Source organism: Molothrus ater, chromosome 31 (assembly GCF_012460135.2).
Source record: "Molothrus ater isolate BHLD 08-10-18 breed brown headed cowbird chromosome 31, BPBGC_Mater_1.1, whole genome shotgun sequence".
Classification (NCBI taxonomy): domain Eukaryota; kingdom Metazoa; phylum Chordata; class Aves; order Passeriformes; family Icteridae; genus Molothrus; species Molothrus ater.
Genome location: NC_071658.1, coordinates 1,127,468 through 1,139,883, shown reverse-complemented (window position 1 = coordinate 1,139,883; position 12,416 = coordinate 1,127,468). Strand labels below are relative to the sequence as shown.

The following is a 12,416-nucleotide window of genomic DNA, read 5'->3' as shown; positions in this document are numbered from 1 at the left end:
ATGTAAAAAGCCCCAAACCAACAAAACAGATGAAATCTGTTTCCTGAAACAACGTCTTCCAGTGCAATTACACAGAGCCAGCATCTTTCTCCACACTTTTTTGGCCAACGGACATTGTGGAGTACAAAGTTTACAATACCATCAACTATTGTAAGGAAAAGAGGGAAAAGCAGAAGGCCTGGTTTGAGCTTAGTGAGACTTGATTCTGGCTTTGGACTGCAATAATTTATTACAGCTCTGTTTTACAATTAATGCCAGCCTGACCTACTTGAATAGGACATCATAATTCTTGTGGCCATGTATGTGGTCATGAAAACTCAGCGCTAAGAGCGTGAGCCATGTTGGTTATGCCAGTGTGATGGAGAAAAATGTAATTTGGATAACTCAGGTGAATTGAGTAAGAAATGGTGTGCTATAAAACTCATAAAATAATTTAAAATGCAAAAGATAAAAGGAAGAGGGAAGGGATTACTGCAAGATGGGGTTTATGGCTGGTGCTCTCTGCTCATCTGCACCCCATGCTCATGGCCATCGTGGGGATGCTGGGGACTGGATTCAGTGTGGGCCCCAGAAACAGCCAAAAGAGCAGTGACAGTCAGGAACACCTGGCTCTCCTCTCTTTAACATCTAATTTGAGCCCCAAAGCAAACCCCCAAATTTAATTCCCTGGGGACTGAAGCTGTGGGTGAGGTCTTTGACTGGGGATTTCATGGCATACTGGGTAAATGATAAAAGCCCCCATCAGAAATCATATTGATGCAAATTATAGATAACCACACCAAAAATAAGTTTTGGATGCTTGTGGAGGAGAAGCAGGAAAAGCAAAGAAATAAAGATACTTCCATGTTTTCCACAGGGAATAATTTCTGAAGTGCAGAACTCACCAGGCCATGCAGGGCCTCCTGCCAAGGGGAATGATTTCAGACAAGTGCTGACTGCGTGGGAGAAGGTGTTTTGTGTTGGAGGGCTGAGTTATCACTGAAGTTTTTCACTTCTAATACTTGGTAAGATCAGTGTCATTTTGTCAGTAAGGAGCACACTCAGTGTCTGAGACATCTCCATCTCCACCTGCTTCACAACTCCACTTGAAGGCAGATGAAAATTATTTCCTTGTAAATGATCTGTTTTCAACAAATTCTGCAAACCCTTACTGAGGCTCCTTGCCATGAAGTTGATTTTCTATTTATTTTTCCTTTTTTTTTTTTTTTTTAATAAGAAGAATTGCTTTCTTCTTGCAAATGTTAAGTAAATTTTCCCTGCCTGGGATGTCAGGATGTGCACATCCTGTACAGAAACACTCCCCAACCGTATCAATAATCTTTTTGTACTGCTCAGTGAGTCCTAGCAAACTGCAGAGCAGTTTTGTGTCTCTGCAGGTTGCTTGGCAATCAATTCTCCATCTCCGATAAATCCTAATTTACAGGGAGGATGTGAGGAACTCCCTCCTCTGCAATCAGGAGTTGGCAGTGCCCATTCTTCTGTGGATTTATGGGTTCAGCAGAATAATATCATAGGAACAGAGGTGTTGTGCAGCATTCCTTCTTGGTTTGCCCCTCATTTTGTGGGGCAGATAGCAGCCTTCTACAGCCCTAAAAAGGGCAGGGAATTTTCTGGACTGGGAAGAAAAGCATCCATGAGAGAGGCAGAATATGATGCTGTTACCCATGGCTGGTGTTCCCACCTCTGTTTCAGATTTCCCTCTCTTGCTGCCCTGGGGCACCTGAGTAATGGGTGGTTTGTAGTGATGTTGTCCACTTTCAATCAGTCCAAGAGTTTCTGGGCTTATTTCCAGCATGAAAGCAAACCCTGTTCTGCTGGTTGTATGAGGGGTAAAAATTATTTCAGGCAGAGAGGGGCAAGAAAGAGGTGAGAGACCAGTGAATATTTTCCTTGTGGCTGCAGGGAGGGAGAACAATTGTGGTGTGGAGATGCGTTGTGAATGTAAAAGCAGCAAAGGCAACCCAAACAGCGAGTGAGCATCACTGGAGCTGCGCCTCTGTCAGTGAGGGATGGATCCCTCCTGGTCTTTCTCCTGCCAGAGGTGCTTGTGTGGGGCTGGCTGTCCCTGTCATTCACCTTTTGATTGCACAGCCCTTTCTTAGCAAAAACAGTTGGCTTTTCAGACTCTCCTGGGCATTCAAGGGAGCCCAGGAGATGTGGGGGTGAGCTGATCAGTGGGTTTGGATGGTCTCGGCTGTGAGGTGTTGCTGTGTTTCCTGATGATGGTCTCCAAAGAAAACCCTGGCACACTGCTTTTGTGGAAGGCAGAGCAGCTCAAGAGAAAAATGTGCTTGAAATTCCCTGTTCTGGGGAAATGCAATGAATTTTCTGCAAGGAACTGTATGTAAGCAAAGATGGAGCCTGAATTAGGGATCTGCCCTTGTGGGGATCCCTTACACTGACACAAAGCTCTCTGTGCCTCTCCAGAGGGTTGTCACCCTACAGAAACATGTCACTTGAGGGCAGGGAGGGGGATTTGACATCACAGCTGCGAAAAACGTTGAGGGAAATTCTCTTTTTATGGCCAGGAAAACCAAGGTGTGTGCCTGCTGTGTTCCACGAGCAGGAAATCAGTTGCTGAGGGATTTCTGCTGGGAGATTGGTGCTTTATGAAATTCATGCCAGGGGCAGAGGACTGGGGAGCTGGAAATGATAGCTCTGTCTTCCTCCCCTCTGCTGCTTTAATTGTTTGTAATGATTTAATAAGGAGAACTATTCTTCCCTGCAGCAAACACAGGCATGTGGCATTTTATTACCTTGATTAGGGCCCCTGTTTGGAATTTCTTTGCTGTGTTTCCTTCTTTGCAGGCTTGGTCCAAAACTGGGAGAAGTCAGTGTGAGAACTGGACTTTGTGCTGTCAACATTCTGAGTGTTGAGCCAGCACCAAATCCATGCAATTCTATGGGAAGAAAATCATAAGGACAAATGGCATGATTGAAACAAGGAAATGCTCTTGGCTTTGGCATTTTCTGTGCACAAATGCACACCAGGAGAGGAAGAGCAAAGCAGGTACAAGCTCCCAGTGCTTGCAGAAGAATGAATGGAAATAACTTCCTGTTCAGGCTGGAAATCAGGAGAAAATTTGTACCCATCAGAAAGGGGTTGAAGTGGAGCAGCTGCCTAGTGACAGCAGACAGGTGGAGAAGTGAAACCCCAAATTAAAGGCTTTTAATGTGGAGTTGTTTGGATGTTGGGGTCTTTAGAAGCAGGTCTTGTGAGTGCCATGGGCAATGCAGGTGGCTTCCCAGGGGAGCATCCCTGTCCAGTGCCAGGGATCTGCTGCCCTGGTCCCACAGAGGGATTTGGGTTGTACCTGATGGCCCAGCAGAGCTTGGGGAAATGCCTCAGTGTTTTTTGGATTTGAATGGCATTTGGGTCAAATCCAGTTTCTCCTCTGAGGGATGGAGTCTTGAGCTCTCACAGGTTTTGCTTGAACATTTCTTTCATCTGCCCCCAACCCCAAACCCCCCAGCAGACCCCCTGCTCCTGCCACTCTGTGTCTCCCACAGCTGGGATCCTCAGAACTTTTCCCTTACACTAAAAGAACTGGAAATTGGCTGGGTTTTGTTGCCTCTTGGCAACAAAATTGTCTCCTATTGTGCAGCTCGGGGGGAAAGAAACCTCTTCCTGCCTTCAGTCTGCTGCAACAAAGTGTTTTGTTCCTCTTTGTGAAGAGCTAGGAAGAAACATTTCTTTTTAAGATGAGGGAGCCCAATCCAATTCCCTTAGCATTTTGAGCAAAATAACCAAGTTATTTATGTTGAAAGTCACTCCAAAATTTGGAAGAGATCTTTTTAGAAAATATTTCTCTTGGTGACTGATTATGAGTGGGTATGGGAAGAAACTCTTTGCATTGAACCACTCAAAGCAGTAATTCCTTCCCAAAAAGTCGATGTCATTCCATTTTTTGGGTGAAAAAAAGTAAGTAGTAGTGGACCAAAGGAGCTTCAAGCTGATCTCTATTTGCTGCCAATGACTGAATTAAATGCACAGGGTTCCTGTCAGCTCTGCCAGACAAAATGTTGCATTTGGGTTCTTGGGGGTTTTGTCAGAAATCTTTGTAGCATGAATAGTTCATGGACTTCTCTCTGCTGGCTTCAGCCATTCCTGCTGTCCATCATATCTTGCTATTATAAGGCAGCTCTTTTCATTATGTTGTCTTTTAATCCAGACATCTGAGCCTTTTTCTGCTTCTAGTGCCAGTTTTCAGTAGGACAAACATTTTCTTATCTGCAAGTGTATTCAGTGGTGGCCACACAAGTGAAGGCAAGGAGCTGGCAGGTGATAATTGATGAAACTTTCTATCATGGGAAAAAACTCAGCATCCAATTTCCATCTCCTTAGAAATCTCTATTTCTTTTCTTGTCTCTTGTGCTCTTTGTGGCTGGTCTGAGTTTAGTGCTTGGAAATGCAATGATATGGATTCCAATTCTTTTGAGAGAGAATAATCTTGTACACAAAGCCAAATAAATTTAACTTTTCAATATTAGAGCAGTGTGACATCCAGGTTGGGGACCTGGCAGTGGTTGGTGCCTGGCCAGCCTCAGAACACAGAGTTCGTCCGCTTTAGGTGAAATTTCATTCATTGGAGACAAAGTAAAATTGCCTCTTATTTGCTCAGCACTAAAAATCCATCTGAAGCTCATTGCCAAGACTTGCTGCTGAATGATGGGATTAAGCCCTGCAATGGCACCATGAAATGAGGGACTGGGAGAGGAATAATAAAAAATGCCATTTCCAACCATGTGCAGGCCCTGATGTCCTGCTGTTGGCTTGGTGCTCTCAAAGGGGCTGATTTTGATGGTTTTAGAGGCGCTAAGCTGGGCAGTGAAATGCACCTCAGGCAGCAATTGCATCTCTGGTGTCTGCAAGTGCCTTCATCTCCCTTCCTGCTCCTCAGAACTGAAATTCTGCAAGGACTGAGTGAATCTGGGGCTTTGGGAAGGCCCAGTAGTGACAGATTTTGGTGAGATTTGAGTCAGGAGATGGAAGCAGCAGCAGAAGGTGCTGTAATCTTCATCCTTGTGCTCCTCTGCATGCTGATGCAGTGTGAAGGAGGCAGGGATTCCATCAAGCACCTTCTGTGGCTCCTGAGGGAAAAAAACAAGTGGCAAGTTCTTTATTTGGTTAGAGTTTCAGGCTGTGCTGCACCTCAGGGCCAGGCTCTGCCTCTCTCTGCTCCAGCTGCTGCTTCCAAGCTGTCCTCTGTGGTTTTGATTTGCAAACCACCTCTCTGACCAGCTTCCACTTTGCTTTAAAAAATTCAGCACCACGTTTGTGGCTGAACGGGTCCCAGAGCTGGGGAGAAGGATTTGAGATGCAATTTGCATCACAGAGTTGTTACAGCGGGGAAAATGTCGCATCCCTCCTGTGCCTGGAGCTGCTAATCTTGTTCTGAACATTGAAAACCTCTTCAGCTTCTCTCATTATACCGAAATTTGATTACTGCTTTGATTTGACACCTCTTTCATGCAGGCTTTTCCTCTCTCCTTGGCTGGAATTGTCAGGCCTGAAAAGAGAAATTTTGTCAAGCCTTGGGACAGTTCCCATTACCTATCCCTGCTCCTAATGCTGCTTTTAATTATCTGAACCTGAGCAAGAGGGGAAAATGGGAGAAGTTTAATGAGAGGAAAAGTAAGGCCCAGAGACCAAAGTGTAAATGCAGATTCTGGGTTACCAGAGTCTGCAGTGTTGTGGGGATCTGGGCCGTGCAAACTGATGTTTTTCTCTGTGAATGGCTGATTCCTTCTGTATCTTCTGAAATTCCTGTGCATTAGGGCGGGTGCTGGAACTGCAGCCACACAAACTCCCCATGGAGCTGTGTGGGACACAGTGGGAATCATTGATTTGCTGCTTTGAATGAAAAGTTGTGACATGAACCTCAGTGTCAGGGAGGTGGCACGTTAATGCTGCTGCTGTCAGACAGTGCCCACACACCGTGTCTGGAGACAGCTCAGGAGAAGATGAAGCAAAACCAGGATTAAATCCCATGTGCCACTGAACTCTCTCAGAGATAAACTGCTTGGAGTGAAGTCTGTGAAGTGACTGGGGAGAGCTGGATGAAAGGGACAGCTCTGAGAAGTGTGTGGTACATCAGTGATGTCCTAATACTGATCTTTGCACAGAGATGAAAAAGTATCAGTTTGCATGGCCTGAATGTCTGGGTCTGGAAATTGTGTGTTGCAGAAGCTGTGCTGAGCTCATCTGGCTCTGAAATATCATCTCTACACCTTAGCCAGAAACAGCATCAGAGTTCTGAGCAGATTAATAAAAATCAATCATAACCCAGAAGCAAACCTTGGCAGCACACATCTGTGGCTGGTGAGGACACCAAAAGCTTTCATTACTGTTCTTGGAGAATGAATTCAGCAATAAAAATGTCAAGTGTTTCTCTGGGTGCTTGGGGGTAGGTTTTCCCCCAGAGCTCTCTGCAGGTTGGTGCTAATTCAAGATGTTCTGTCAGGTTCAGATGTTTTGGTGCCTGACCAGGGAGTGCAGAACAGGGATTCCAAGTGCTGACATTTGCTGTATTAGAAAGTGCCAGGGACAAATTGTTGCCAATTAACACCTTTAACTGGGAGGATCAATTCCTGTTGTGCTTGTACCAGAGTCTGGGGACAGAGGGGGTTTCCAAGGGCAATCTTGGTCCATGTAGGGCTGAGGCTCTGCAGGCTGCTCCAGCCCCTCTGGGTGCTCAGGAGCAGGGGTTGCAGTGCACCCTCATCAGCCCTGGGGCTGCCCAGGGAAGAGCCATGGCTGAGGCTCTGCAGGAGCAGGCAGGCTCAGTCCTGCTCCAACGTGGGATCCCATGGCACAGGACACGCTGGGGTTTGCCCCTGCAGCTACCAAGTGTGTCCAGAGAAACTGCAGGCAGAGGGTGACCTCAGTCACTGGGACCCCTCTGTGCACAGGGACCCTCACTCCTGGGGTGGCTGTGCCAGCTCCTCCAGGGACCTCCAGCCCTGGAAACCTGGAGCAAGTGGAAACCACAACTTTGCAAATGCTGCCTGTGCCGAAAGTAAATGCAAAGAGAACTAGGATGTGAAAAAGAAAATTGGTTTATTTCTGGAAGAACAGCAACAATACCCAACACTTTTACAATGTAAGAATATTTCTAACAAGAGCAATCCATGGAACGTATATACATAAGAACCTATCTAGTAAAAATATATGAAACGTATTTACAGAAGACAAAAAAAGGTCCTAAATCCTATTCCTGAAGAGAACAAACTGTAAAACATATGTACAAAAGGGTGGCATTCCTGTCTGGAATGTCCATCAGTCCTGGACGAAAAGCAAGTGTGCCGTGGTCACTCCAGTCAGGCACAGAGGGCTCTTCCATGTGCCCCCAGGCTGGCACATGCTGGCACAGCAGGACTTTGCTGCCAGAGCTGAGCCTGGCTGGGTCTGGGCTGGAGCTCGTGTGGCCCAGAGTGAGCGCAGGACAGGCTGCGGATGGCAGCAGACTCCAGCGCACGGGGTGCCACGTCCCTGAGCAGGGACCAGCCCAGCTCCAGCCTGGCAGCAGGGGCCCACTCTGCCTGTGGGGACCACATGCCTGTCCTGCTGCTGGCATTGGTCTTCATGCCAAGATCATAGGCTCTTCCTCATCTTTCTCATCAATGTCCATGTCTTCAATGTACTCTTCCATTTCCACTTCCATCTCCTCTTCCACATCTATATCCACCTCCATCTTTTCCTCTCCAGTGTCTTCCTCCATCTCCACATCCTCCTTTATATAAGTCTGGATATCCACGTCCATCTCTTCCTCTCTGTCTGTGACAGCCTGCAGAGGTGGCAAAACCTCAGAGTGGGGTCCCTGTCCCACACCATCCCACAGAGCTGCACCCCACCTGGGCAGCTGGCAGTGTCCCCCTCCATGGAATGGCACCGTACCTTCCTCAGGACAAACATAAGCATCCTGCAGTGGTGGATGACAAAATCCAGGCACTGGGGAGCTCTCAGGACTGATGGAGGGAGCAGGTGACAAGAAGGGTGGCAGGGCTGGACAGGAGCAGAGTGCAGCGTGGGCTGACACAAGGGCCAGTGGTTGAGTTGTGCTCTTTGCTGGGTGCTGGCAGTTCCACCTGGAACGGGGGATGTGACATCACAGTTCCCAGGAGTCCAGGGCCAACTGAAGTGGGCAGCGGGGATCCCTGGATGGTTGGGCTTGGAAGGGACCCTGAAGATCATCTTGTTCCAAGCTGAGCAATCTTCCCCCAGGCCTTGGGGGAGCCCTGTTGCCAAGGATGGGGCACCCACAGCCTCTGTGCCCAGCCTGGGCCGGTGCCTCACCAACCTCAGTGTAAAACAGCAGCTCCCTTAGATCCAGCTTCAATCAGCCTCCTGCACTTGAAAGCCATCCCCCTTGTCCTGTCAGCAGAGGCCCTGTTGAGCACTCTGTCCCCTTCTTTCCTGTGGGACCCTTCCAGTCCTGCACAGCCACAGTGAGGCCTCCCAGGCTCTTTCCAAGCTGAGCATCCCCAGCCCCAGCTGGACAGCAGTCAGTCAGATCAGGGCATGTCAAGGCTGAAGGGTAGCAAATAGGAACTGAGAGATGGAAGCTTTAGACCAAGGTTTGCCTCTAAATTGTACAAAATTAATAACAGTGGAGGGAAAAGTGGTGGGACACTTGTTCTGTTCTAACTGGTGAATTTTGTTTTATTTTTTTCTTCTTTTCTGTCATGCTGACCCAGGTTTTTCTGTTGGAAAGGAAGCTTGGCACAATGTCCACTGTCTTCTCCATTTCTGAAACACCAAGCAGAGTCTGGACAGGCTGATGATGCAGAGTAAAACCTGCAAATATACTGGTGATCCTGAGCCTGGGAGTGCAGCTAAACCCAGACAAAAGTAATTTCTGGAAAGTTGAACCTGGTTTACATTTTCTTGAGTTTGGCTATGCCAACTTAACCAGTCATTTATAAAAAAGCAAATAAAAAGCTCAAACCAAAACAGACAAAACCCCAAATAAACAAACCCACGCAAACCAACCCAACAGATAAAAAACCCCAAATAAAACCAAAGGCAATGAGGAGTTAGTATTAGTTGTGAGGATATCACAGCAGGCAAATGGTTGCTTCCCACAGGATCACCATAAAAAGCCACATCTAACAGCTGCTCCAAAATAGACCCAACAGGAGAAAAATAAAAAGTGATACATGGCAACTTTGGGGGCAGCTCCACATGAAGGTGAAGGATGAGCCCTGGTACAGATCCAGCATTCCCCATCCTCCAGGCTGCTGTTTGCTCCTGATGAAAGACCCTTGCAGGACTGTGGCCCCTCTCAGTGCAGTGTAAATCATTCCCACAGCTCTCAGCTGAGCCACTGGCATTGCCAGAGCGAGATCCAGGCACCATCCTGAGCATCTGTGGAAGCTCCTGAGCATCTTCATGCCTGCAACCACAAAACACCTCAGGCTCTCCCTGGACTGGCTTTTCAGGGGAGGTTTCCATATCCCTGGGAGATCTGTTCATCCCTCAACATGTCTGACTTTGTGTACAATGATGCATTTGGGTTCCTCCCTTGCTCCTGTGTGCCAGTGAGAAACCATCCATGTGAATGGAGGATGTTGTGAACAGGAACATTTATTCCTGGATTGCCACTTTGCCTCACTGTCACTCAGCTGAACATTGTCCTTATCTGCGGTAACCGTGACTTTAAAAATCCCGCCTGCGCCGCCGTTCCCGCCTGCCAGCCGACGGAGCGGGCGGGGTGCGCGGTTTCGCGGCTCGGTGCGCGGGAGCCGCTCCGTCGGCAGGGACGCGCTGGATCGGCGTTCAGGTCTGCCAGAGGTGGACAAAAAGGCACGGCACCTGTACTAAGTAGAAATACGTTTGTTCATTAATTTAATCAATAGCTAAATAATTATACAATATCAAAGCAATAACTAAATAGCTAAAACTGCTTGATTTTTAAATGTATAGCCACATATGGTTCACATATGGTTGCTTGGCTTGCAGGAATCGTACAGTGCTTTGGGAATTCCATGGTAAAGAAAAGTTCACCTAAGAGATCACAGAGGAGAGCTGTAATAACAATTCCTAAACTCACAAGAATTGCTTAGGCTTGCAGGAATCGTATAGTGTTCTGAAAATTCCACTGTATAGGTTTGCCTTATAAGGAAAAGTTCACTCAGCGGTTCACAGAGGAAGACTTGGAGCCTTCATCCCACGACCACCAGAAGGCAGAAAAAGACCCCCTAGCAACTGAACGAGCAAGCGCAAAGGACAGACCACGTCATCCCTGGACCCAGGAGAAAAAGGCAATAAAAGGTGGACTTTGGGGATAGGAACGGTGCGAGCCTAGAGGAGCGGAGACTCCCGGCCGCCCAGCACTGAACTTTGCTTATTCTTGCTTGCATAATAATAATAATAATAAATTTATAATTGTATGATCCTTGAATCCAGTGAATTCATTTTTCACAATTTGGTGCCGTGACTCGGATCCAGAAAATGGGGATGGTTTGAGAATCCTGGGGGGGCGCCCCACCACCTGGTGGCCCTGGCCTTCTCACCTGACCCCTCATTTGGACTGACGAACCTAAATTCGAGAATAAGCAAGGAAAACACCGGTAACCCTGTAAACTTTGTGCACGAAGATCCGAGCGACGACGCAGGACGCGTGAGTATACGAGGTGAACCGCTCGGTTGGGGTTGGGATCCCAGGGCACGGTGAATGAGACGTCCACCTTTGGATGACGTGAGAGGGACCCTCTAGTAGTGCGCTTCTCGTAGCCCGTGAGGGAGTGAGCCACGACCGAGGGGTTTGTGTGTGTGTGTGTGTGTGTGTGTGTGGAGGTGCCTTGGAAGATGGGGCAGAAGAAGAGCAAGCCTTCTGATCCCATGGGGGAGGGTCCCCAGTTACCCCCAATACCTAAGGACAGTCCGTTAGGATTAATGATTAAGTATTGGGATGACTTTCCCCTCCAGAAATGGGAAGGATAAGGCAAAAATGATAAATTATTGTATGGTAGTGTGGGGAGGCAAGAATCTGGATTCAGGAAGTATATACTGGCCCATTTTCGGATCCTTCAAGGATTGGGTGTGTTAAGCCCTGAACATTTATGTGAATTCTAAAGAGCCTGTGAACTCGGAGGAGAGGGCATATGCTAAATTATGGTTGGTAGAAAGTAATGAGCAAACAGCTAGGCTGCTCCCCCTTAAGGGAAGTCAAGGGGAGGAGGAAAAAAAGAAAAAGTCTCGACCGGAGGAATATGTTCCTATTTATCCTCCCCCGTATATACCACCAGCTCCCCCTGAACCCCCCCTAAATGTATTCCCGCCTTCGGCTCCTAATAGACAGCAGGTCACGGACTCCCCGGATTGCAGGAGGCGTACTCGGAGTCAGATGAGGACAGTAATTGAGGAAGGAGAGAGCAGTGGGTTGTTCCCTCTCAGAGAAATAGCATTAGGAGGACCTCAAGCTGGGATGGGGTTTGTCACTGTCCCCTTGAACTCAGGAGATGTCCGTGAGTTTAAGAAAGAGATGGGAAAATTATTAGAAGACCCCATAGGAGTAGCAGAAAGAGTGGATCAGTTCCTAGGGCCAAACATATATACTTGGGTGGAGATGCAGTCCATTCTAGGCATCCTATTTGCAACAGAGGAGAGAGGGATGATTAGAAGGGCAGGAATGAGGATTTGGGTCACCCAACATGTTCAAGGTCCCGCGGCTGATGTGAAATGGCCCTTGCAAAATCCCAACTGGAACAATCAGGACCCCAACCATCGTGGTCATATGCGGGATTTAAGAACCATCATAATCCAGGGCATACGAGAGGCTGTGCCCCGGGGACAAAATATAAGCAAGGCATTCAAAGAGTGCCAAGGAAAAGATGAGACCCCCACTGAATGGTTGGAAAGATTAAGGAAGAGTTTTCAGTTCTACTCAGGGGTGGACCCAGAGACGCCAATGGGGCAAGCACTCCTTAAAATACAGTTTGTAGCCAAATCACGGGAGGATGTTCGAAAGAAATTAGAAAAGTTAAAGGATTGTCAGGACAGAGGACTTGATGAATTGCTCAGGGAGGCTCAGAAGGTATATGTTAGACGGGAGGATGAGGCACACAAAAGACAAGTTCGGATGATGGTGGCGGCAGTCAGGGAGGGACAGCGAAACAACCTTCCAGCACGAGAAAGAAGTGGCATGAGGAGAGGTCCCCGGGATTTAGGAGGACTTCCAACTGGAGGGAGAGAAGGAACAGTGTGCTACTATTGTGGTGGAAAAGGACACATGAAGAGGGAATGCTGAAAGAGGCTAAGGGATGAGAAAACGTTCAAAGAGGATTAGGGGGGTCAAGGGCTCTATCTATTGGGGACGCAAATGTCCTTGGAGCCCTTGGTAAAACTTAAGGTGGGTCCCCAGCAAACCCCCATAACCTTCCTTGTAGATACAGGGGCTGAGAGATCAACAGTT

The 12,416-nt window shown here is 47.7% G+C and overlaps 1 long non-coding RNA gene across 1 annotated transcript; it reads left to right on the top strand.

Annotated features, from left to right (window-relative positions):
* Positions 1-267: 267 nt before the first annotated feature.
* Positions 268-10,395, top strand: LOC118700582 (uncharacterized). Its single transcript, XR_004982301.1, has 2 exons — positions 268-1,004; positions 8,698-10,395. It is a non-coding gene; the product is annotated as an uncharacterized LOC118700582 (long non-coding RNA).
* The last annotated feature ends 2,021 nt before the right edge of the window (positions 10,396-12,416 follow it).